General features: G+C 49.6%; 1 protein-coding gene across 1 annotated transcript in view; it reads right to left on the bottom strand.

Annotated features, from left to right (window-relative positions):
* Shank2 (SH3 and multiple ankyrin repeat domains 2) overlaps nucleotides 1-22,468 on the bottom strand; it is a 433,677-nt gene that overhangs the window by 302,396 nt on the left and 108,813 nt on the right.

Raw genomic sequence — 22,468 nt, forward strand, 5'->3', positions numbered from 1 at the left:
CTCTCAGGTAGGAATCGGGCAAGTCGACCAGCTCCGACTGCAGCCCTGCAAGGACAGCTTCCCACAGATCAGGCCCAACCCCAGACTCCGGCTGCTCTACCCTGTGTATGCAGGGATTCTGGGAACCCTGAGGACTCAAGACACTCAGCGAGCAGGGACACCCCCTCCTCTAACAGGACTCCCTATTGAGGTAGGAAAGGTGCTTATCTGGCTCCTGTTCAGGGGGCCACCTGGCCAGGAGAGCACCCAGGAAATGAATCACCCAAGAAGTCACAGCTCCCATGTCACTGGATCCACCAGCTACGAGGAGGAAGAGATGTGTCATCAGTCTTCATACCTCAGAAACTGAAAACCATCTTCCCTGTGGCGCCGCAAACGCTTACACTTAACATTAATTTCGTCTCACACTCTTTGAAGCACCGCTTCAGAATCGGTAACCTGCAAATCACACCCTACGAGGAGTCGGGCTCACAGGAAGAGACTGCACTATGCTTGTGGGTGAGGCTGAGACCACATGTGGGGAGGACGGCATTGCTTTCACAGGTAGCATGTAGGCATCCCAGCCTGTTCCACAGAGTTCAGAGAAACACCACAGGCAGGTCCTCCCCAAGCCCTGCACCCTGCCAAGCCCTGAGACCTCCTTACACCCCCAGAACAGCACTTCAATACTTTACCCAAGGAGATAGAACACCTCCAGAAGCAACACCTGAGAGTCCCAGCTCTCTCCCGCATGGCTGATGCTTACTTCAGTTTAGGAATTCCTTCACCTTCTGGGTCCTGTGCCCACCCTCATCAGAAGAGTTTAGGGTGTGTGGGGAGATAAGAGGTCCTGCTCATCTTGATGTCTCTGGTACAGTGTACCCCACCAGCCTTAGAACCAAAGACTCAAAGAGGAGGCAGTGGGAGCAGACAGGGCACCATGAACAGTGTCTGAGGACTGTGTGGGTGCCCTGCAGGAGGCCTTGCTGAATGCATAGGAGCCAGGTGTGTTGTGGGCAGTGCAGTAGCTGGAGCTATCCTCCCAGAGCCCTGCAGCTGGGTTAGCTGCCACTCCAGCCTACAACAGAGCACCTACCTGTTTCCCCATCGTGGTCACTGTGAACTTGTTTTGTGCCGGACCAGTGTGTACGCTGGGGCTGTCCTTGAGGAGTGTGCTTATTAAAGACATTCTGTCCCTGGACTTCAGCCTCCAACTGCTGCAAGGGTTTCATGTGTGTGGTTCACATGCAAGTAAGTCTCTTGAGTAATGCCCCTCCTGCCCCATATGCCCAGTAAGAGAATGGAGAGTTCCACAAAACACCAACTAATAAAACTGACCATGGCTTGGGAGCGGCAACAAAGTATTTTCTCTGACTTTGGACCTCAAATAATACAACATCTAGCACAGAGGACCATGATTTTAGGGGTGGACAGGGTAGGGAGATATCTTTCATTGATGGAATGGACTGCATTTTATATCTTATCATGTCCAAACTGTGTCTGTGTGACATATGCAACATGGGTGTGCCCCAGGGAGCAACCAGTGACTGGGTCACCTGGATCAAGAAGAGACCCAATGAGCTGGAGAGATGGTTCAGTGGTTAAGAATTCATACCACTCTTGCAGAGGACTCTAGTTAGGTTCCCAGCACCCCACATGAGCAGCTCATAGTTACCGATAACTTCAGCAACCAGGGGGATCCGACACCTCCTTGTGGCCTCCATAGGAGCTGCACACACATACACATATACCCATATACACATAATTGAAAATAAAAATAAATCCTTTTTCTTTAAAAAAGAAGCTCAATTGTCACATGTACTCTGGAGTCTGAAGCTGGGGTTCAAAACCACACTTCTCAAATGGCACAGCACACTCTAGATAAGACAGCTTTGAAAGTAAGCATTAATGTTGGCAATGTCTCTCCCAGGGATGCTGGGCTGCATGCCAGGCTCCTAATTACAAGGGAGTCAGGTTGTTGGACCAGCAGTTGGGGCTAGAAGATCCCACCTGAGGCAAAAAAGCAATCTTCTACATTGACCTAACCAGAAAACAAAGCTACACAATGGCCCACTGGTCTCCCTTCATTCCAGGGTCAACTTGAGCTAAATTGAACATCTGCCATCTCCTTGGAGGGTGACCACCTGCCTGCCCTGTTATGCAGAGGGGATCCCATTCAATGGTATACAGTTCCATGTTATTAAAAAATATATCATCAATGGAAAATGCTGTAAAAGACATCAGAGAAACATCAAAGTCTGGCTTGGTCACTGAAATGTTTACCATGAAAATTTAAGGACCTGAATTTGCTCCCTATAACCTATGTAAAAATGGTGGCCTGTGTTTTTAATCCTAGAGTTAAGACAGACAGGCAGATTCCTGGAGCTCAATGACTAGCCAACTTAGCTGAAATGGTAAGCTTCAGGTTCAGCCAGAGATCCTGTGTCCAAAGAGTGGGGGTAGGGCGAGAGGCTGGGAGGGGAGATGGCTCAGTGGTTAAGTGCAGAAGAGCCCTGGCTATTCTTACAGAGGATCTGGGTTCAAATCCCAGAACCCACATGGTGGCTCACAACCATCTAGTTTCTCTTCTGGCCTCCATGGGCACTACACACACACACACACAGAGCTGGTTATGCTCCCCCTGCCCATAACATGCTCAGCCATGATGCACTATTATGTGGCCCAGAAAGGTAACGTGTGTGTGTGTTCATGTAAATGCTTGTGAACATACACACAGATGGAAAAGGCATGAGGAACAGAGAAATGTGGAAGCCTCCTTGTGGTTTTTATTATTCTAATTATCATTGATTCGAACATCACCCAAATGCAGCTTCATATTTAGCAATAAAATGTGAATTTCTCCTCTGACACAGCAATGGCTTTGAAGGGCACCTTCTATTCTACAAAGTTTCCACAGAAATGCAACAACTCCCTAGTGTTTGCAGAGGAAGGGTAAAAAAGAGGGGGCTTGATGGATGCTCAGCTAGCAAAGGCTCTGTGAATCCACAAGGACTAAGATATTCCTACTTGGCCTTGAGGCAAACGTGGCAGCTCCTACTTATGGAGCAGAAGAAACAAGACCCAGAGAAGTTGAGATGGGCACAGAGCTGTTCCTAGACTGGCTCTGACACACTGTGGCCATGAGGAGGGTGAAGTAGCTGGTCACAGCAATGGCCACTCATATCTACTCTACACACAACAGCAAAACATCTGACTCAGCCTCACAGCATGAAGAGGCTGGCGGACAGCTGAGACAGCTTTGGGGGCTCAGGAAAATGGGATTTTCATCACATAAAGGCACACCTCATCTATTTGAACCCTAAGAGGGCGTGAAATAAGTGCCATCCACATGTCCTCATTGGGATCTAACTGCAGAACATTCTCCGGTGCCTGGGTGTGGCTTAGCCTTCTGTTTGAGGAAGCAAGAGGAAGCAATGGATGAGACCTGCTTCAGAGGTAGAAACAAGCCCCATTTTCTGAAGACAAAAGAAAGAAGTGACATCTAAGTTCAGTATACATGCACACGATATGTTAGCTTGCTGGGCAACATGATAGAGCACCAAGGCTGAGCATGCTATCATGCTCGTTCTTGTTATCAGCCTGACTGAATTTGGAATCACCTAGGAGACACACCTCTGTGCAGGTCTGTGGGGGTGTTTCCAGGCATGTCCAACTGAGGAGGGAAGATATACCCTGAGCATGGGCAGCACCATCCCATAGCCTGGATTCCTGGGCTGAGTAAGAAAAAAGAAGAAAGGAAGGAAGGAAGGAAGGAAGGAAGGAAGGAAGGAAGGAAGGAAGGAAGGAAGGAGGAAGGGAAGAAAGGAAGGAAGGAAAAGTGAGCTGAGCACCAGTGTTCATTTCTCTCTGCTTCCTGAGTGGGATGTGACCAGCTGTCATCACTGCTAGAGATCATCTTCTTGTGATGAGACTACACTGGGAACCACAATAAGGCTTATTCCTTAAGTTACTTTTGTCAGGCATTTTGTTACTGCAACACAGCTGCAGAGACACCACCATCATTTGTTCAACAGCTCTTCCCACCCCAACGTCATAATGCTCAAGGCACAGAAGTAGAGACACGCAGCCACCTCCTCATTGTTGAGAGCTGCGTGCTAAGGTCTAGCGGGTGCCTAAAAACACAGACAGCTCAAAACCACACATACACTGAGATCTTTACCTCTTCGCTTAAAAGAACTTTCTTGCTTCTAGAACTCTGTCACATCCAAATAGCCAACATCCCTCATGACTCTCCTGCTTTGGGGGCTCTGCCATGAACCAAGATGCTACTGAGTGACTAAGAGGCGGGTAGCCTATACCATGCGGATACTCTGGACAAGGGAAATGGTTGTGTCCTGGATGGGATGGAGCAGTTTTGGGCAGATGTTGTGTATGGGTGACTAAAATCACCTACAAGGGACAATTCCTACTATTTTCAATTCACATCACACACATATGAACTAGTTCATGTCATTTAGTGAGGGACAAAAGACTTAAATTAAGTTACAAAGTCTATAATCAGGTCCAACTAGGAACATACAAAGTAGAGTTTTGAAGGGATGTTATTGGATCATCTTCTACAAGTAACTGCAAAAGCAATTTCATAAAAATCACCATCACTCACAAGCCACATTGGCGAACAGCCTCTAAAACATAAACCAAAATTGTCCTCGTCCACAGAAGCCGGGACTGCCCCTGGAAACTCCTTGCTGTTTGGCAGCTGCAGGTCCTTGAACCACAGGTGACTAAGCCTGGTTGATTTTGTTTCTCGTTTGTCTTTGTTTTTTAGACATGTTCATCTTTGTCACTTAGGCAGACCTCAAACTCTTGTCATCCTCCTGCCTCAGTCTCCCCAGTACAGGGATGACAGCTTCACCATTCTAAGCCTCCTTTGTTCTGTCCATAGTATGTCTCCCCCACTCTCCAGAAAAGAGAAAGAAAATAAAACAAAACCCATCCCCACCTCCTCCCTGCATCACCAGTCAGTATCCCAGCAAAACCCTAGTACTGATAAATAAACCCTGGAGATGGGGTCTTCTGGGGGAAACAATCACACTTACAATGAGCCCCGAGTCAGAGAAGAAGCCCCCTAGGTAAAGGAACTATTCCACTTCTTTCCTCCTTTTTCCTGTCTGCTCTGAAGACACTCGGGTCCCCAGGGCTCACCTACCCTAAAACACATGGAATACATGTGATGGAAAACAACACAATTAAATAACTGGGAATTTCATTTGACACCTAAAAGTATTTTTTTTTAAATCAAAAGGTGTTTATTTGGCTAGAACAATCCCAAGAGCAACTGCCTGAGTTCCTTCACCATGTGTAGGGACAACTGATATCACTGGGGAGGAAAGGGTTTATTTGGCTTATACTTCAGCATTGCTGTTCTTCACTGAAGGAAGTCAGGACAGGAACTCAAGCAGGGCAGGATCCTGGAGGCAGGATCTGATGAAGAGGCCATGGAGGAGTGCTGCTTACTGGCTTGCTTCCCATGGATTGCTCAGCCCACCTTCTTATAGAACCCAGGACCATCAGTCCAGGGATGTCCTCAGAGGCCCTCCCCCTCTCATCGTGAAATGAGAAAATGCTTTACAGCTGGGTCTTAAGGAGGCATTTCTTCAGCTTTCTCTGATGGCTCTATCTTCTGTCAAGTTGACACGAAACCAGGCCAGTACATACCTGATGTTAACCACTGGCCACATACATCAAGGCATCTGACCATAGTTCAGCTGTGTTCATGGTTCAAGTTCCTCTTCCATTTAGTTCTATGTCCCTCAATTTCCATCAGGGACACTACTGTTGTCCAGTTGCTTAGGCAACATGTATCATACTTCAGGGAAGCAAGCGCTAAGCACCAGCAAATGTCCTCAGCAGTCTTAATCATTTTTATTTTGGTTTTACGAGACAGGGTTTCTCTGTGTTGTTTTGGAGGCTGTCGGACCAGCCCGGCCTCGAACTCACAGAGATCCGCCTGCCTTTGCCTCCCAAGTGCTGGGATTAAAGGCGTGCGCTCATTTTTTTGATGGAGCCATTGACACTGTGGAGCAGGCACAGAACACTATAAGGTGAGGGGGGTTGGGTTAGGGGATGCTCGGGGCAGGCCACAAACCCCAGCCTCACACAGAGGCTCTGCAACATCTTCTCCAGGGGTCTTCATTCCACACCTGTTGCTGCCCTAGGGCTGGAGTCAGCCCAGCCACGTGACCAAGAATCCATTTGAGGCCAATCCTCTCAGGTTCCCTTATTCCTTAGACACAACCAGTCTCTTGCCAGGAGAACGTTTAGTCACAGCTTCCTAGATAGGGACTAAGGGATGTCACTCACCCACAGCCACCTCCCATCCCAGAGTCTTTCTGGAGAGCAGAAGAGGGTGGCCAGGGATTTTCCACAGCTAAGCCTTTTGGTACTGCAAGTACCTTGAAAGCAATCATGAGAGACTGGGTGTAGGAAAGGGCCTAGCTCAGTGACTAACAGCTACAGGCACCTCCTAGGCAGTGTGCCCTTCACTCCCAACATGCCCTCCCCGATAAGAATCAGATCTTGGTAGATTTTTTTTTCTTTCAGGAGTCCATGTTGGGGGTCTAGAGGACACCTCCTGATCTCAGCTACCAGCTTTCCATGACCTTTCTGGGTACTACTTGCCCACGTGACAAGCCCATCCGTGAATCCATGAAAGCTGATCCAAACTCTGAAGTCTGCTTTTAAACCCAGTGCTTGGTCTCCTGGGGACACTTAGCTGTGGCTGAGACTCTCATCTCTAGTGCACAGACCAGCCGTTCCCAGATCTGCCGGGGTATGTCGTCAGACTGAATGCACCACACCCCCAGTCCCTTAGCAACTACATACTGGCACCTCACATTTTAATTCCTTCGGTTATGATTCACAGTGCCATCTGTGGACAGATAATGAGGGACAATAATCCGAGAATAGCCATCAAGGCATGTGTGCAGCAGTTTCAATGTTAGCTCCTGTGAGCTGCCGGGAGGGATAGGAGCCACACCAGGACAGGTCTTACACCCCATCCACTTCTCAAACCGGACCCGGCAGACCTGATGAGATAGATGCCATTAGGCCCACTTGACATCACACCACCAGTTGCCCTCAATCACTGGAAGGAGAGTGTGGCCACACAACCCAGGAAAGAATCACAGGCAACAGGCCTCAAAAGAGGGCACAGGAAACCTGCTGAGCCCCAGGACAGCATCCACCCCTGCCTTCTGAACTGGCTGGATGAGTGGACAGTGGACAGTTCTCTGGACTATGACAAAGGAGGTGTGTCCCTCCAAGCCTGCATAAGCCCAGCAAATAAAGATAAATGACTAGGTCACACTTTAAAACTGTGGTCAAGGTCATACTTTAGAACTGATGGCCATTTGGCTAGCGACACTCAGGTATCATCAGACATCGGTTTTCATTTTCTGCGTTCTCCAGCCTCCTCTGATTTGGGAATGTAACCCTGGGACCAGCAGACATGTGTTTTCATGGTCTTGCATGCTCTTTCTCATCCACACTGTGCTCACAAATCAGCTCCTATGCCAGGCTCAGCTATGGAGTCCTGCAGAAAAGGATCAGAGGAGTGTGCAAGAGTGCTAATCCCCTCTTCCAGAGGGTTATGCAAAGCCACCACAAACCCACAGGCGCATCTTCCTGTGAATGGGGGATAAACAAGCTTTGTCGGCTGCCTTGGTGTGTGGGTAGCAGAGTCCAATAGCTAAGCCCCTTTGGCATTTCATACTGGTTTAATCTGGGAGCCAGAGAGAGGTCAGGCAGGTGAGGGAACAACCTACTAGGAAAGAGGTGGGAGCCCAGACCCAGCAGTCCCTCTACACCTCCTCTGCTGACCTATCACATGGTCACACAGAAGCAAAGCATGTGGGATTCCAAACTGCAAAGCTAGCTAAATCCTGGCATCTGCAGCATAAACACACCACACACACACACACACACACACACACACACACACACACACACCATCAACCTTTCATGCAGTGAGCACAGCAAGCTTCAGAAATGATTCCCAGAACTCAAATGGAGCATGATTGACTAGAGCTAGGATGCTGTTAGGATTATTCACCTGTGTCACTGAATGGCAAGAAGGCCCCCCTTCACCCAAAGCTGTGCTGTCATGCACACAGAAAGCAAACAGTCACTGAACCTGGAAGCCTGCAGATGCTCTCCCAGGGAATGAGCTCCTGGAGCTATGAAGAGGTGGAGTCCAGCATTGTGACATCTCCCTCTATAAAGAGACACACCATCCCACTGAATGGTGTTTGGAGTGTGCCAGCCAGGCCGGGGTACATCATGGGGTATACCACTTGACTCTTTAAATGGAAATGAAGAGGTGAATATGGCCAGAAATAGGCACTGTGCTTCAGGACCACTTTGAGGGCAGAGGACAAGTCATCTCATGGTCCCGTGGACACTAGAAGTCCTCAGCCTTGTCCAAGAGACTTGCAAAGTTAAGGCTGTACCTGATGTCCAAAGGCTGCTGGCCTGTATTTTCAATGCCTTCACTCTGTGAGACACCTGACCTGAGAGAACAAAGCAATTGTCCCACAGACAGCAGCTGTCACCAGAATCACCACAGTAGGGACCCTCCAGCTCTCAGGAGGGAGCTTTCTAAAGAAAAACTTTAAGTCACCCCAGAGCACCTCAGGTGTAGGCCAAAAACAGTGAACCCTCCCTACAGAGGGATGGATGATCACGTCCTTGGACCACAAAGTCACCAGCCACGCTGGCCCAGGTACTACCACCATATGAGTCTCCTCTTTCATTGATTACAAGACACAAGTTAATGTCCTTCAGGTTTGTCTAGCCAAGGCCTGGAGCTCACAGTGACCCTCCTTCTCAGTCAGATTAATGGAATTACAGGTGGGGATCTAACACCTGGTGTGGAGATGTATGTATGTATGTATGTATGTATGTATGTATGTATGTATATGTGTGTGTATATATATATATATAGTGTGTGTGTGTGTGTTGCTTGAATGTGTATCTATGTATCACATGTGTGTCTGTTGACAGCAGAAGCCAGAAGAGGGCACCATATTCCCTGGAAGTGAAGTTACAGGTGGTTGTGAGCCACCAGGTGGGTGCTGAGAATAAAACTCAGGTCCTCCTGAAGAGTAACCAGTGATCTTAACTGCTGAGCCATCTCTCCAACTCCATGAAGGCTTGAGCACCAGCCCTATGTCTGAAATATTTCCATTATGTATGTGGCTTTGTTTGGGACTAGAGGGGTTGCCAACAAGTCAAAGCCACCCCAAGCAGACCTAAGAGGTACAGAGGATAGCTTGCAGAATTCCTGAGGGCCACTTTGCTCTCTCTGGAGAGTCAGGCCTGCAGAGGCTGGATGTGATGTCAGGCCTCTGACACTGGGATTTTCTTTCTGAAATGGGTCCCATGAGCCATTGCCACATTGAAAGTCTGCTTTGGTCTTTGCAAAGGGAACCCTGACAATGAACTGGGGTCCAACTCAGCCTCTGCCACAGACTCAACATTCTCAGGAAGACAGTGTTTCCCCTCAAACCTACAAGGTCAGCAGATCCCTACCTGCCTCCCATCACGGCTTCCCTCCATCCATCCATCTAAGAAACACACAAAGCCCAGCTGAGAAGCTCTGCACCTGCTGGGCCATTTCCAGAACCTTCACCAGGGTTCCTCTGTGGTTCCAAATATGCCCTGTGTCACCAGAGTTCTGTTTGAAGCATGTCCTGCTCTGCTGACGCTGAGCAGAGAAACACATACATTTTTATTATCATTGACCCAAAGCAGGAAAGGCGCTTTTCATGCTTATAAATGGGGTACCTGGTAGCTAAAGGGGTCCCCTGAAAACCAAGCTATATACAAAGAGATATCATGTTCTAGAATGTTCCTTCTGTCTCTTCCAAATCTCCTGCCCCACCCTTTCACCTGCATCTTCAAAGGGCAGCTGAACCCCTAGAGCCAGAAACCTAAAGCCTGGTAAAAGAGGCTGTAGTCACAGAGTTCCCGCCTCCATTAACTTTTATAGTGCTTTGGTTTTTTGTTTGTTTGTTTGTTTGTTTGTTTTTGTTTTTTGTTTTTTTTTTTGCTTTTGTTTTTGAGACAAGGTGAGAAGGCAGATTTATCAACTCCAAATCTGGAATCTGGGGAGCCTTACAGTGGCAGGGGATCTTCAAGAAGTCCCCAAAGCTGCTGCAGTTCACCCCCAGTTCCCATCCTTTCTGCCCCCCTTCCCCTACCCCACCCCCACCCCTGGCAGAGCCCAGTGCTCTCTGCTGTCTTCTGTGTTTAAAGGGACAGAACTCACAGTCCTAAGAAGGAGGCTCAAAAGAAACACATGGGAACAAAGGCTCCTCTCCTGTCTATTTTATAAACAACAACGCTTCCTACAGTGTTCAAATAAATAATCCCCGAGCGGAGTTAACTCTGAATGCTTTTGAATATTCATGGAGATTTCGAATGCATGCATTCCTGCTCCAGAGGGGACTCTCACTTAAGAGGTGTCACTGATGCTGTCCCTCTTGCACTGAGTTTGAGATCATTCCTCTGCCTGATGCCATGGACTTGAGTACTGTGGGAGGCGTGGGAGACCCTGTTCTCAGAGACCAAGGTATCAACCGGTGTTTGATGCTACTGACAGGTGAGGAAGCCCGCTGGCCCTAGGTGGGAAGAGAATCCAAGAGAGCTAGTCTCCTGGGGAGCCACCAGGGCCCATGCTCTGAGGGGTTCAAGCAAAGGGCAGCATTCAGATCCTGTGGATTGGAAACCAGCACTAAGGCCCTGGTAGAAGCAGGGGGATCTTTCAGGCCTGCCACTGTTAGCTTTACTGAGATGCCAAGATTATCCATGGATGCTCAACAAGCCCGGACCAGATTAGCATTTCAATGCAACTCTAAAGCAGATGGCTCTCCCCAAGTGGTGGCAGTGGGGAGGGGGGGCAGTATCCAATCCCTGGGCCCTGAACAGAACTAGACTGGGGAACAGTGAGGGGGTCCATTCAGCCTGGTAGCTTCAGCCCAGATGGACCTCTTCTCTCTGGCCCTCAGTTTGGAAGTCCCACCACACTGTCTCCAGTTTAGGATTGCAGGAGGTGAACTCCCCAGCACTCAAAAACCACAGGAGCCAACTGTAGTAAATCTCTCTAGTCCTTCTCTAAAGAAACTGCATATCTCTAGCAAAATCCTGCATTATTGACCTTGGAGGAAGACAAGGACTTTGTCTTCTGACAACCAAATTCATCTTGGGCTGTGTAGGCTCTTTAACAGCCATTTACTTTTGACCTCTGTCTCCAACCCAATGTTCCCATGGCTATTAGGTAACTATATCACCAGGCTTTGCAGAATTCTACCTGAACCAATCCGAAAGATGGGATGTCATAAGGTAACATCTGAGCTGCAGAGGATATCCCCTCCTGACATCTCCACTGACATAATTGTCAAATGTACTGACTCACAACTTCGTTATTCTGTGGCTATGAAGGTCATTTTACTGCTTCCACAAGAGAAAGGTGTCATTCAAAATCCATATTCCAAGGCCATATCACTTTTATTTAGCTAAGAATAAACAGGTTTTTAAATTTTTTTCTTTAAAGCAGGTCAAGGCACTGGCTGCTCTTCCAAAGGACCTGAGTTCAGTTTCCAGAACCCACATGGTGGCTCACATCCGTCTGTAATTCCAGTTCCAGAAGACTCAGTGCCCTCTTCTGGCTACCATGTGCAGCTGCATACATGTGTGCACATCTATAAACACATACGCATAAATAAACAATAAATCTATAAAGCAGAGTCAATGTTCTTTGTCAAAAAACTTATACATCTATAAATGCATGTGGATATATTTTAAGCCTTGCTGTTTTTCTAGAGAATTCTAACTAATGGAAGGCCTGTTATAAACAACTTGCTTGAAATCCAGGTGAGCAATGGCCTTGCTATTAGGCCCTTTCATCTATGAAGAGAAGCCAGGGCCACCGGATGTTACACTATAGCAGAGTTCCCAGTGTCTGGAAGGAAAGGCTCATCTGATGGATAGGAGGCCACTTCAGGTCAGTGAGTGGAGGTTGATTCAGGAAGGAATAGATTGCTGGGGCCCACAAGGCACCAAAGGAGGGCTGCAGAGTGTGGTTGCCAGGGCAACCTCACCCTCAGAAAGGCCCTCCTGGGGAATGATGTGGCAAGAGCCTCCTTCTTGTGTCTATCCCGAACATGGGGCGGGGCGCTAGAGAAGAGAAAGGAAGATGGCAGAGGGCTGGGTCTCCCTAGGGGAGGAATCAGTTCCCTCTAGTAGAACCCAGGGGGCAGAGCCAGGACCAAGGAAAGACACTGGAACCAGACTAGGCAGAAGTGTCAGGCTCATGCACTGCCAAGAGTGGGCGGTCCTCTTGGATAAAGATGGGTCCCAACCTGAGCCATCAAAACATCAGCTTCAGCCCCCATAACCATACAGAGCCTGCGTCAGAGAGGAGTAAGTGGTGAAGAGTGCGTGTATGCTGAAGAATGGAACAGAGTGACTCCAAAGTGAAGCAGGACTCCCTGGGAGGATGGGCAAACACCTCAGGGAGCAGATTAGAGCCCAGGGATGCCATTCCAACAGCATTGCCCAAGGCTCGGGACACAGGGGAGCAGAGGCCGGAGGAACCTTGAGCTCCACAGAACCGGAAGTGGTGTGAGCAAGGCCTTTTCATCACTTTCATCTTCCCCAGAGTGACAAGAGTTGGTGTTCGTGTTCCCTGGGTGGGTGCACTCGATGCTTGGGTGATGACGGAAAGTGTGTCTGCAGAACAGTGTGGAGATGCCTGGGCATGAATCCACTCTGCAGACATGCCCAAAGGTGTGCCTCGACACTGCAATATAGAATGCAATCAGGCCCTAGCTGACTATGAAATTGCAGGGCCACACTGCTGTGTGCTGGCCACTGTGGCTCAGATGCCACAGGTCACATCCACTTCTCTGTAACAGGTCACATTAAGTTCCGAGGAAATCTCTGAATTCCGGCCACCACGAGACAGCTCTGTCCTTATCCTTGGATTTCTAGCCTCCCCGCTCTTCCCCACTGATGCCAGGGCCTAACACCAGCTCTCTGCAGCCTCTGCCTACAAAACATCTGCATCCTGAGTCAGAAAAGAAACTGCAGAAAACAGTACACATAGCTACCAAGCAAGTGAAGCCCCTGAGATTGTGGAGATGCTGGCTACCAGGAACGTCTACGTCTAAACAGACTAATACAAGTCGTATCAGTCATTTTTACAAAAGCACTGTCTTAGTGTCATTCCAACTTCCCACTCTCTCTGGGACCCAACACTGACATCACTGTATAACAGAGAGTTAAGCCTCAACAGCTGACCCCCTGCCTCCACCTCCCCCATGCTGGGATTGCAGGCTGCAGCACTACCACAGCTCCAGCCCTCACTGCACGGTCTTATCTGCATTTCAACTTAACTGGATTCAGAATTACTCAGGAGACACACCTCTGGGTATATCTGTGAGGATGTTTTCAGAAATGGTGGCTGAGTGGGGAACACTCTCCCTCAACTTGGGAGGCACCTTCCAACAGGGAGATGTGAGGAAAAGACAGGCTATCCTTGAAATCCTGATCCTCCTACCTCTGCCTCCTGGGTTTGGGGATGATGATGGGCCTGGGCCTGTGACACCCAGTTTGTGCTGCGCTGGGGATGGAGCCCATGGTGTGCTGGGCAAGCAATCTGCCCACTGAGCCACATCCAGCCCCAGGCCATGTCTTTTTCTCATGGACTCTTGTCAACAACCCCGTTATGTTTGTTACATTTCTGGAGTGAAAATCACCCTTATAATGTTTTACAAAAAGAATGAAAAACACCATCCATTTCACGCCTGCATCATCCCTGGCAGTCCAAAATTAGCATAACAAATGTTCTGGAGGAACTCCTAAAAGAGATGCTGAGCAATCTTCAACAACAATATCCAGGAGCCCTTCTCTGGGGCACTGCATCACCCCTGGCAATGGGTGGCGACATCCTCTTTAACCCAACCTGGGATGTTCTTGGGAGAAGCAGCATCGTGCAGACATCAGCCTGGAAACACTGTCCCACCCCACCCCCACCCACCGTGTAGCAGGGACTGGCTCCTCAGACCCTAGAACCATGGGAGGAGGTCCCAGGAGTAAGTACCTGTCTGTGTTACCTCTAACTGGAGCCATGGGAAATAACCACTTTCCAGACATACTGCTCTTACCTTGACATTCCTGCCTCACCCGCATTCATCTGCAGTGAGGCCTCTCTGACACAGAGGAAGCAAAGGGACCATGGGAGCAGTCAGCAGCACCTGCTGCTCCTGTCAGTGAAACAAACAGAGAAGCCATCCAGGCCTCAGGACACCCAAGTCACTAACGCTCCAAACAACTCCCGGGAACCTGGGCTGTATTTCAGGAGCACCAGCTCCTGAACTGAGGGCAGGGACAGGCTTAATAGAATCTGGTATCTCTCTGAGCATGAAGAAGTAAGACCATGGCAGAGGCAGCTGAGGAGCAGCCAGGCCCAATTTGGGGTGCAGTACCAGGGGCCAGGGGTTCCTTACAATACCCCTACATGCACTCCCACTCTCTGAAGTGCCATTCCAGTGAGAAGCACAGATAAAAACTGTTGCCTTGAAACTAAGTCACCACCAGAGCTTAGATGCCAAGTTACTATTTTCCACTCGTGTAGCCAACAAACACACAGAGTCTGCGCCAGGTCCGAGCGAGGAGCCAAGTGGACTTCATAGATGAATAACCAGATTCACCCTGAATGACGCCTTCCCAGAAGGTAGCTGGGTGGCATTTTGAGCCCCACAAAATGGGGGCCAGAAGGAATTGTTATGAGAGTTCTTTAATTTTGAAGGAATAATTTCTGTGCATGTGTGGGTGTGTGTTCATTTCCCTCTTTGTATGGGTACATGCGTGTATGCATTCATGTGTGTGCGTGTGGAGGCCAGAGGATAACTTTGTCATTCCTTAGGAGCCAATGACCTTGTTTTTGAAACACGTCTCTCGCTGTGTCTTAGTTACCTTTCTGTTGTGATGATAAAACACCAGGAGACAACCTACAGAAGGAAGAGTTTATTTTGGCTTATGTGTCTTGACACAGTGGCACGGCTCTAAAGTGGCAAGCATGGCGGCAGAAGCTAGAAGCTGAGAGAGAGAACTGGGAGTAGGGCAAGGCTATGAAACTCAAAGCCCACTCCTAATGACGCATTCCCCCAGCAAGACTGAGCCTCCTAAGCCTCCCCAAACAGCACCACCAACTGGAGACCAGTGTTCCGAGGCCTGAGCCTTTTCCGGAGATGTTTCCCATTCAAACCACCACTCTCGGGAACCTGGACCTCATCGATTACGCAAGGCTGGTTGTCTCTACCTCCCAAGCACTGGGATTATAAGTGGGAGCCAGCATGCCTGGTGTTTCATGTAGGTGCTGAGGCTAAAATGCAGGTCCTTCTGCTTGCAAGGCGAAGAGTGTATTAACTGAACCACCTCCCCACCTCGGGAGCTGGAACCACCTCCCTACCTCGGGAACTTGTTTGTGACTGTCTTGCCAGTCTGGAACTGGCTGACCTCAAACTTGCATATCCTCCTGCCTCTGCCTCCTGAAGGCTGGGATGACAGGCGTGTACCCCACTCCTGGCAGGAGTTCTCCCAGGTTGCTAACTGGTATCATCAGCTGCTGCTCACATTCTATGAAGAGCTCCAAATAAAGCACAGACTTGAAGGCAATGGGTCACAGATGGCCTGAGATTGACATCCTCCAGGGACCATGTCCCTGAAGCCAGTAGGGAACAGACCCCCCTAAACCCAATGCTGCTGCCATCTCTCACTAATTGAGATCAATTTGTCCTTATTAATGTCATGGCTGGCTGAGATTTCTCTCTCTTGAATAAATACCATTTCTTAAATACCAAACCTCTGAGGCGTATTCTCAAAATGTTAACAAGAAATGAAGAAGACTCACAAGCAGCACCACCTCACGCACCGTCACAGTGCCCGCCACCATCCTGAGTCTAGACAGTTCTCAGGGACGTGAGCTAACAGCGAGCTCTGCAGCTAGAGTATGCAAAGATTCAAGGTGTCTTTTCAATGCTTACTACGGTCAACTTGACAGGATCTAGAATCACATGGAACATTCTGCAAAGTATGAGAGGCAGAGAAGGAGGAGGCTGACATCCACCGAGTGTCCTCTGTGGGCCACACAGGGAGTCAAGTGCCAGCTACTGTGATTGTGACCTGGGACCTCTGCATGCTTAACCTTTATAAACAGCATCCCAGGTCAGCCAGTGAGGCCGGAATGAAATGAGGACCAAAGTGCCACACTGTGTTCCGCACAGACCCCTCTGTCTCTGGAGACTGACTGAAGCTAAAGACACTCTATAGTTTTTACTAGACATGGAGTCCCCACTATGCCCATGACATCCAAACTGTGCAGCACCTTAGGATCCTGGGTACATATCTGTGTCTGGGTGAAGGTGCCACCCCTTTGCCCTCCATGTGCCCTGTACAGTGAAAGTCTCCTACCACAGGGATATAGTAGTTATTCTTCTAGATGTTATGACAAAATCATTAACAAAAGCAACCTAAGGGTCAGAGAGATGGCTCAGCGGATGAAGGTGCCCACCACTAAGACAGCTGTCCAACCCTTGGGACCCACATAGTGGGAGGAGAGAACTGATTCTTGTGAGTTGTCCTTAGACCTCCACACCCACACCCACATATACGCATGCAAATAAATAAATAAGTGAATAATTAAGTATAAAAATAAAGCAATGTGAGAGAAGGGTTAGTTTTGAATCACAGTTCAAGGGTACCCTTCATGGCGGGAAAGGCATGATGCCAGGAGCTTGGGGCGGCTGGTCACATCACACCCATAGGGGGCAGCAGAGAGATGAATGCTGGTGCTCATTCTCTTTATCCAGTCCTGGCTGCCAGTCTGTGAGATGATGTCCACATTCAGGATCTGCCCTCCTTAGTTAAATGTCTCTAGAGGGACTGAGGAGATGGCTCAGGGGGTAAAGAGCCTATGTGTATGTCTGAGGAGCAGGGCTCAGTTCCCCACCACCCAAGGAAAATGCCAGGCACAAGGGTGCACACGTTTAATGGCAGTGCTGGGAGGTGAACACGACGATCCCTGGAGCTCCCCAGCCAGCCAGGCTAGCCAGATCTGTAAGCTCCAGATTCCGTGTGTGTCAAGAAACAAGGTGGAGAGAATACAAATAAAGAACTGACTCTGCTTTCTGCCTCCTCATGTGTGGTGCAGTGTATACAGCCATATACAACACACACACACACACACACACACACACACACACACACACACACACACACACACCAAAACCAAACAAAATACCCTTGAAATGCCTCATAGACACACCCAGAGGCATTCCCTAGCTGATCCTAAATCCCAGTGAGTTAAGAATCTAGACAAACCACACTCTCATTATTTGCATTTTACAAGCCCCTCCTCTTGTATAGCTGGCACTGAGGTGCTCCGTGCTCGCACCACCCCCTAGTGGTAGGCATGAGAAACTGCATGAAGTTGTGAGCAGTCAGCTCTTTGCCCAGTAGCTATCTACCCAGTTCCTTTTTCTGAGGGTCCAGGTTTGAGGTTAGACACCAAGATCACAGAGACAGAAGATACAGCTGTGCCTTGGCTGCAGAGACTGAGTCATGGACTATCCATAACCCACAACACAGAGAGCCAAATACGCATAGCAAGCAGTAGGCTTCTGCGAAGTTAAGTCTGAAGGGAGACAGGAATTTCCTTGGCGGGAGTGCGACCACTTGGCCGCAGAGCATGGGGTCTCTGTCACTTGGCCGCAGAGCATGGGGTCTCTGTCACTTGGCCACAGAGCATGGGGTCTCTCTCACTTGGCCGCAGAGCATGGGGTCTCTCTCACTTGGCTGCAGAGCATGGGGTCTCTGTCACTTGGCTGCAGAGCATGGGGTCTCTCTCACTTGGCTGCAGAGCATGGGGTCTCTCTCACTTGGCTGCAGAGCTCCTGTCTCACTGAGTGCTCAATGAAGTCACCAGCTTCTAAGAGATCCTGCCCCTAGAGACAGTGGTGGCAGAGAGTGACCGAGACACTCTGATAAATAGGGGCTTATCTGTGAGGATGTCAGAGCCAGGCCCAGGGGACTCACAAGAAGCTGGTGGCCCATTTGTATCCAAGTCCAGGTAGACAGGGGCTAGGGGCCAGGCTTGGCTTTGGCATCTGAATGTGGGCTGGGCTGTAGCCCCCAGAAACCTGGAGAAGCTGAGGTGTTCCTCTCGGGGTGCCAGAGATGTATGAAGATTGAGGAGGTACCCAGACCTTCTAGGAAGCTGGGGTAGGGCTGAGGAGCAACAGAGATGTCTGGGCCAGAGGGATGGCAGACCAGATCCCACCCCCATCCCCCACTCCCCCACCCCGCCCGGAGATCCCAAAAGCTATCTGCTCTTAAGCAACACCTGGGAGATCATGGAAGGATGGGAAGAGGAAATGTGAGATTATCTTTCAAAACCCCAAATCAAGTTTTGGTTCATTTATATCACGCATCCAGGTAGCTGGCTAAAAGAAATCCTTCACATTGTTTGCAAGTCACCCCATTCCTGACCCACACACCACACCGTGCTGGCCATGTTTCACACATGGCTCTTGCCCAAGTGTACAGAAAAGGTGGCTGGTGGTCCTCCTTGGTCCCTTCTGGTTAAACATGACTTAGAAAGACATGGACTCTGCTCATTTGCCACAGCTCTGAACAAGTGTGTCGGGCTTTAGTTAATCACCATGTACTGTCCATGCATCTGCCATGGCCAGGCAAATGGTTCCCTGTAAGTGGACTGAGGAGATGTCCCTCCAGGGAACAATGGCTGTATTTTAAATCTGCCTGCTTGCCTCCAGTTACTGTTGAGTTCTGACAGGTGTTGATTGTAGAGTACAAGCTCCTCCAGTACAAACCCACAGTCAAGCTCCTTCTGTCTGGGTGTCTCCCAACAGCTCATCTCCCCCTTCCTCACGTCTCCCAAGTCCATCTGGCTCCCCACAGTGCTGGGTCTCCCCTGGCTCAGGGTCTCCCTGTGTGACAAGGTAGTTCTTCATTGAGGGCATTGACCTGCAGCAGCCCCAGGAGTGGTCCTTGTGAGAATGTGTGCTAATCACATGACTGGACACCCCCACCCCTAATCACATGACTGGACACACCTACCCCTAATCATCACATGACTGGACACTCCCACCCCTGCAGAAGTGGAATGAATGACCATGACTCTTGGCATTGAGTTTTCCCTGCTGCCTCCAAAGGCCTTCCTCCGAAACTGATGTCTCCCTGCAAATCTTAAGGATGCCTGGTCCCTGGCCTTCCTCAGAAACTGAAGTCTCCCTGCAAATTTTTAGGATGCCATTTTAATTCTATTCCCAGAGCTCTGGGTCCTTGGGATACTTATCTCTGCCAGGACATCTCTCAGATATTATACTGTGCCCTGAGACCCTTCCAGCTGTGGGCTTTGTGGCCTTCCTTCCTCTCAGGTACTGCCCCGAGAGGTCTCTGTGTGTTTCTTCCTCCTCTGGAAATCTATGCTCAGATCCGGAACGTGGGTTACTCCTCAGTCAGCTTTGCCCTGACCTTGGCCTCCCTGACCTTGGCCTCTGCCAGCTGCTGTTGTCTCTTTGCTAGCATTCCTCTGGAGAGGCTTGAATGCCACTGCTCATGGTGGCTGTAGCCATTCCCGCCACACCGAGGATGTCAGGTCAGAACAATGTGGAAGGTCCCTTCCAGACCCCAAGTTGTCCCTGTTCCCACCCAGCACCTTCACTGCTGCTGTCCAATCTTCCTTTCACCTGGGCTGCCCCCCCTTTAGTGATGGCCTAGGCTCAGCTATCTGTCCCCATTTTCAGTGTGTAGTGTTTACATGCAAAGAGGAAACTGAGTGTGTGGTGTGGGGTATCTCTCAACATGGAACTTCTTCAGGGGCTCCTGCTGGGGTGGGTCACTTGCGAGAGGGCTCTGTTTACAAAGGCACCAGCTCACATATAGGTCCTGAGCTTGAGAAAAGGCCAGAGGCGTGGGTGGCTGGCATGAGAGTGGAAGGGAGGTGAGGGAGACATCTGAGAGTGTACAAACGCAGCAACTTCATGCCAAAAGGGAAGGAGGCTCTATTCTGGCTTACAGCGGGGAAGGCAGGGCAACAGGAGCAGGAGTGTGGTGTGTCTGGACACCTGTGTCTGCAGTTTGGAACCCCAGATGATGGGATGGTGCCTCCCACATTCGGGATGGGTCTCCCCTCCCCAGTTAACCCAGTCTAGACACCCCTTCAGCCGTGCCCAGAGGCTTGTCTTCTATGTGAATCTAGATTCTATCAGGTTGCCCATCATGATTAAGCAGCACGGGAACGAACTTCATGAATGGCACTCAGGTCCTCCTGGTACTCGGAATACAAGGTAATGGGACTCAGGTCTAAATTCTGATTTCTTAAAATTCCAATTCCATTGTCTTGTGTCCCATACACTCACAGTGGGCTCTACAACTCATCCACAGTCTAACAGCTCATCCACACTGACAATCGTGGCATGGTGACTGGTTCTCACAATGAATGCTTGATTTCCATCCTTCTGCTCTGCTGGCCATGCACAAAGAATCAGATACAAAGCCCTTGCCAAGCCTGTGGCCCTGCTCATTTCCAACCACAGGTGCCGGTCTTTGCACCCTCCCCAGCTGGCCAGCCTTGCTGTGCCAAAATCAGGCACATGCTGACCCCGGGGCCTTTGCACAAGCCACCAGCTCCAGCCTTCCTTCTGTCAGAGACCCAAAGGGCCCCTCCCTTCTCCCCTCCCTTTCTCCTGGACTCTGCTCTGGTGTCACGAAGGCCATCTGGGGTACCAGCCTTCATTTCACTCTGTTGTCCCACCATGCTTTGCTTCCTTTGCTGTTTAGCAGACCTGACACAGTACAGTACATGTCTGTTTACTCGCTGGCTTCCTGTCTGCCTGATGTACTCTTGGTAGGAGCAGGGTGCAGCCTGGTTGGCCTCATCTCCCCCAGCACCTGTAAGCAGCATCACCTGCAAGTGGCTGTCACTCGAAGTGTAGTGCGAATTGGCCTGGCTGAGATGGCGGATTCAACTCCGATTACTTTTCATCATAAATATGCATCGTCTGCCAGTCACATTTTGGGTAGTTCGGGCTCCTGTCCCTCTTCTAGAAATACAACTTCAACTCCCCTGTTTCTATGGGAACACAGAGCCTGAATCCCAAATAAGACTCGCAGAATTTTGGAGAGCAGAGACAGAAATGAGCGGCTTCCCCAGCCGCATGCCCTTGGCAAGAACAGCAGGCTGCCAGCCGTCAAGGCCAACAATACTTTCCCTCAGACTGCCACATTCTTGCCTGACTCCAGACCCTGTGCTGCTGTGATGGACAAGAGATACATATTTAGGGACTTGGGAGATGATGGCTCCCACATAAGGACCCGAGTTTGATCTCTAGATCTCACTTTGTAAAAAGTGTGTGTGTGTTGGGGGGTGGCATGTGCTGGGAAGCCCAGCACTGCCGGGTGCACAGCAGGTAGGTCCCTGGGGTTCTGTGGCCTGCCAGCCCAGCCTAACTTACAGATTCAAGATCAAGTGAGAGCCCTGGTCTCAGAATACAGGGCAGACAGTATGTACTGAGGAATGACACACATGTGCATGTGCACCCATGCACACATGAACATGCATACACACACACCACATCACGTCATACATTCGGCCTTTACCTCCATTCGTAGAGCAGAGCTCTTAACACCCCTTGGGATTCTCTAGGCATAAGCATGAGAATGATACAGGATCAACTTAGTTCAGTCTCCCTGGGGTTAAGGCTGATGCAGGGACATCAGCAGATCAGGGCTGAGGTTTTCAGCCTTCCCCTTCAGGACTGGGGACAGGGCCGGAGGCTTGACTGGTTACACTAACCAGTGACATATACTCAACTATGCCACAGCTGCCACAAAATGACAGGAAGGATGACACTGGGCCACAGCTCCTAGTGAGGACAGGCTAAACAGAGTCCTGGCTAGATTTACACAGAAACTCCTCAAGAACAGCCATGCATGGGCACGCATGTGTCCAGGTTCAGTCCCCTGTGGACTTTGCTAAGGCCAGCTCATACATGTATGATACAGCCAGGAACACTAAAGTGGGGTGTCTTGGGACCCTGCTTATGACCTCACAAAGAGGAAAGTCCCTAGAAAAAGAACAAAGTGACCTTAATCTTAAAACAAACATACATGATACCAATGGCATGGGGTACCCCCGAAACCTCAACAAGGGAAGACACTCCAAAGCCCTGGAGAAAGGGGGCCTAGAGTAGCCTGGAAGACTATTCATTTTCCAGCAAACCACAGCCTCTGGAACTATGATAGCACCCTAGTGCCAAGTGACTGTCATCACTGGCCAGTCCCTAGACTGAGAAGTTGCTTTAAAACATGATGAGTACAAGGAGCCCAGGGTTCCTGGTCACCAACAAAGGGCTTTACCCACTGATCCCATATGACAAGC

The sequence above is a fragment of the Mesocricetus auratus genome, unplaced genomic scaffold (genome assembly GCF_017639785.1).
Source record: "Mesocricetus auratus isolate SY011 unplaced genomic scaffold, BCM_Maur_2.0 Super-Scaffold_4256, whole genome shotgun sequence".
Classification (NCBI taxonomy): Eukaryota; Metazoa; Chordata; class Mammalia; order Rodentia; family Cricetidae; genus Mesocricetus; species Mesocricetus auratus.